General features: G+C 43.2%; 1 pseudogene across 1 annotated transcript; it reads left to right on the top strand.

Annotated features, from left to right (window-relative positions):
• Positions 1-1,555: 1,555 nt before the first annotated feature.
• On the top strand, positions 1,556-1,984 carry LOC308128086 (thioredoxin-like protein 4A; annotated as a pseudogene). The gene has a single exon. The product of its transcript is annotated as a thioredoxin-like protein 4A (transcript).
• Positions 1,985-4,118: the final 2,134 nt, after the last annotated feature.

The raw sequence follows: 4,118 nt of genomic DNA, 5'->3' as shown, positions 1-4,118 counted from the left end.
CTGACTGCTGAGATGCTTACCCAGGCTGAAAGAGAGGCTCGAGTGCTGCTCGATTCAGTTGATAAAGTACTCCAAAAGAAGGCTATTCTCATCTCAAAATAAAGTATCTTCCAAACTAGATCCATGGTGAAAGGACTGGGCAGTGGACTTGCTAGGACCAAGGCTAGATTGTGCAGCATTTAATCAGGTCTGCCTATTTTGCATAAATGCAGCGAAATGGTCGTTGAAGGATTGCTCGGATAAACCTTTGCTGGCATTTCTTAAGACAACATTGACTAGCTGATTGAAACCTTGAGTTCAATCAATGAATACGGCAGAAAATCAGGGGTTGATTGCCAAAACCTATAAGCTGTACAAGGTTGGCTGACTCTACTTAAAGGATTACTCGACAATCCTAGTAGACAGGTTAAATATAGGATAGGAGTCATTTAGCAAGACAGTTCAAAAGCGTGGGTTCTGGTCTGTCTGTCTGCATCCTAGGCGTTCTCTCAACTTTAAAAATGTAGGTCTATCATATTGGCATCAGGCACTTTGTAACCTTTGCAGGGGTGGTAGCAAGATCTTGAACTATAGTTCAGACACAGATTGAAACTAGGTGGCTACATTACATAGCAGCATGTGATGGCAGGGATTGCTGGGTCGTTCATGCCTGGTCAGAAATTCGATTGGAGCTATGGTAAACAATCTCATGATATGCTTCATGTACTACTCAAAGAAGCTTCAATAGCCATTCCTAATGGAATCCTTGTCTGTTTTGCCTCTTACCGGCTTCTCAATTAATTCACTGCATTCATCACTCGTAGAGGAGTGAAATCGTACAATAACAAACCTTTGTACTTTGAGAGCAAGCACCAGCGTGAAATGGGACTGGTCTTTTCTGAATATTCGATAAAAGCAAAAACCTCAGGAGCCATCATGTGCTGCGTTCTGAAAGGGAAGCTGGCTGAAGGTATTGATCTGGCGCAGGAACTTTGTAGAGGGATTATCATAATCGGAGTGCCTTTTTCTCCTGTGACTTGTCCAAAAATCTAGCAGAAAAAAGCCTACCTTCAAGCAACTGGTAGAAACCCTCAGGAGTGGTATCAATCGCAAGCCATGAGAGCAGTCTGCCAGGCTATGGGAAGAGCAGTGCGAACTACTTCTGACTATGGAGCTATAATACTAGCCGACCATCGTTACAGCAGACCTTAGTTACAAAGGTTTCTGCCTTGCTGGTGTGAGAAAAAGCTACAAAATTGGGGGTCAGTTTTAGACATGAGAATGGCTTTAACAAACTTTTTTGTGGACAGGGAATAACAGGCATAATAGAAAGAACAGACAGAGTAGGAATGTTGTAGTGTGAGTAGCAAAGAGAGTACTTTTTATTAGTAGTGTGCTGGAGAACCATAACTAGTGGTGAAGAATGGAGAGTCAAGTTCAAGCGGGTTAAAGAAGAAAGTTAAGATAGAAAAGGAAGTCAATAAAAAGGAACTTATCCTGGCAGGTCTAAAGGCTAGATACTGATTACTTTATACATCCATCTTCTTTGCTATTACTCATACATATATAATAAACAATGTCATATATGCTGCCGCACTTAGACTCAGGTTGGGAGGTGGATCAGGCTATTCTCCACTAAGAGGATCGAGTAGTCGTCATCCGGTTTGGACATGAGGGACACCCTGCTTGCATGTGCATGGACGAACTGCTCTTCAAAGTGGCCGAAAAAATTGTCAACTTTGCAAGTGTGTATGTCGTGGACCTTGCACGTGTCCCTGACTTCAACGTTATGTATGAACTGTATGACCCAGTAGCAGTGATGTTCTTCTATCGAAACAGGCACATCATGGTTGACCTGGGCACCGGCAACAATAACAAGATAAACTGGGCTATGTAAGAGAAGCAGGAGTTCATAGATATAGTGGAGCAGGTGTATCGGGGTGCTAGGAAGGGAAAGTCTTTGATAGTCTCCAATAAAGACTTTTCCTCACGTTTCCAATTTTGACTATAAAGCTTAACTTATTCAATGCTATCATCGTTTATTTCAATTCAGAAGCACTTGCGATGGACATAGGCAGCCCCGTTTTACTGGTACTCTTGCTTGGTGATGAACATCGGCTAGAAGGATGTAAGAGAGGCTAGGATGGAGCCCCCCATCCATACAGAGAACTTGCGCTCAGGAGGGTCCACCACCTTTATCATCATCGTTGAAGGAGCCAGTGCCACCACTTCCTTATACAGCCTTTCCTTTATGTGCTTGAACATAGTCGATCCTCCGCTAATTATGATGTTCCCATACAGGTCCTTGCGAATATCATTGTCGCATTTAAGGATGGACTGGAAAGTGGACTAGTGTATCCCCTGCAGTTATTTGCCAGCTAGTTTGTTGGGCTGGAAGAGAGCTTCAGGGCATCGGAATAGCTGGTTTCCTGATTAGAATTGAACGTAAAGCAATTTCGTTGCCGTCTGGCAGTTTGTAGAGTGTAGCCTTACTGGATTAGTTGTACTCCTTAAGACTTCCTTCAAAATCAACAGCAACATAGCACTTCTTCTCCTTCGTATCCCTGGCATTTTAACGAGCCAGTTCCTCTATATTTGAAAAGAAGATACCATCGTCCTTACATAATTTGATAAGGTAGTCGGTCAGGTGTCTGCCTGCTAGGTTCATCTTGATGATGGCATGTGAAAGGGCATACCCTTCGTATATGGGCACTGTTGCTGTGACAGCATCTCCTGAATCAACCACTATCCCGGTCGTCTTTCCAGATGCATAGAGGGCTAGCACCTGCTGGATTGACAAGTAGAAGGATAGGACCTGGAACTTTTCAATCATGATTTCAAGCATTTTTTACCTATTTTCCTTGGAGTTGTTGGGCGTCTCAGTAAGAAGAATGGGATGCTCCTCAGGAATTTGGTGTAGCTCATTATTAAAGACATGTTGCCAGATCTTCTCCATGCTGTCAAAATCAGTTATAACCCCGTTTTCTACAGGATAGGTGATGTTCAAGGCTCCGAATTTGGAGAGGACTTCATGTCCGAAATAGCTGTCTTTTTGATCCATGCCAACCATCATGCCAGGCTGTTTGGGCTTGCCAATGAGAGTGGGTATGCAAGAACGAGGAGCATCATCCTCAGCCATTCCAGCCTTGATGAACCCAGAGCCGTTATCAACAATGATAGGAACGTTGTCATCTTCCATTATGGTATGTTATTAAAAAGCAATATTCAAACAATGAAAGAGCATTATAAACTTGAGTGTAAATTATATCTTATGCCTGATCGTCTTAGAATCATCATTCGAGAACTGTAGCAGATGGCAACTCGTCTTGGCATACAGAACTCGCAGTAGTAGCATCGTTCATAACTCTAAGCCATTTAACTCTCCTTTCTCTAGCTCTTTTATTCGCTCAACAGCAAACAGAACGAACGGGCTGTTCTCTAAAACCAGACAGAGGGCAAACGGACATAAATCATCAGACTGCAGTCCGATATCAGGGATCTTTGTAAGTCCTGCAAAGAAATGCTGGCCCAGCTAGATGATGTGGTACGAAAGAAGGTGATACAGTTTAAGAAGGTGTTGGCTCGGGATGGCATCGCTGTAGAATAGCAGGCTGACATTCAGAAGCATACTAAAGTGCTTGTCAAGTTAAAAGGCATATTTGAAGACGCACTGGAAAGAGAGCATGGGGATACTAGATTCCAACCAACCCCTCTCAAAACTCTGTAGTAACTCAAGCGAAGTAAAAAAGGCTGACCAGAAATCGGATAGAACAAATAACGCCGGTCCTAAAGAAAATCAGATCTGTTCAAAAGCTAGGAATTGGACGAAGATGATGATTAGATTATAAGGATGTTCGATCAGCAGGACCAAGTGATTGACTAGATTCTAGGGTAGTTCATCGACGGAGTTGACATCTTGAATCAAAAACTTTTGGTTATGAGTGAAAATATTGACAGCACAGGATAACGGGTGAAAGGAATAACCAAGAAAGTGGATGGCTTGAACCGGCGAGTGGAATCTGCCAACCAGCGATTAAAGTAGGTTCTGGAGAATGTTACGTGATGACAAGTGGCGTCCACCGAGCAAGTGCTGTCTGGACATCATCCTGGTACTGCTGCTGATAACCCTTGCAGGAGTG

Source organism: Lipophrys pholis (assembly GCF_963383615.2).
Source record: "Lipophrys pholis genome assembly, contig: SCAFFOLD_487, whole genome shotgun sequence".
NCBI lineage: Eukaryota > Metazoa > Chordata > Actinopteri > Blenniiformes > Blenniidae > Lipophrys > Lipophrys pholis.
This window is presented reverse-complemented; position numbering and strand designations above follow the sequence as displayed.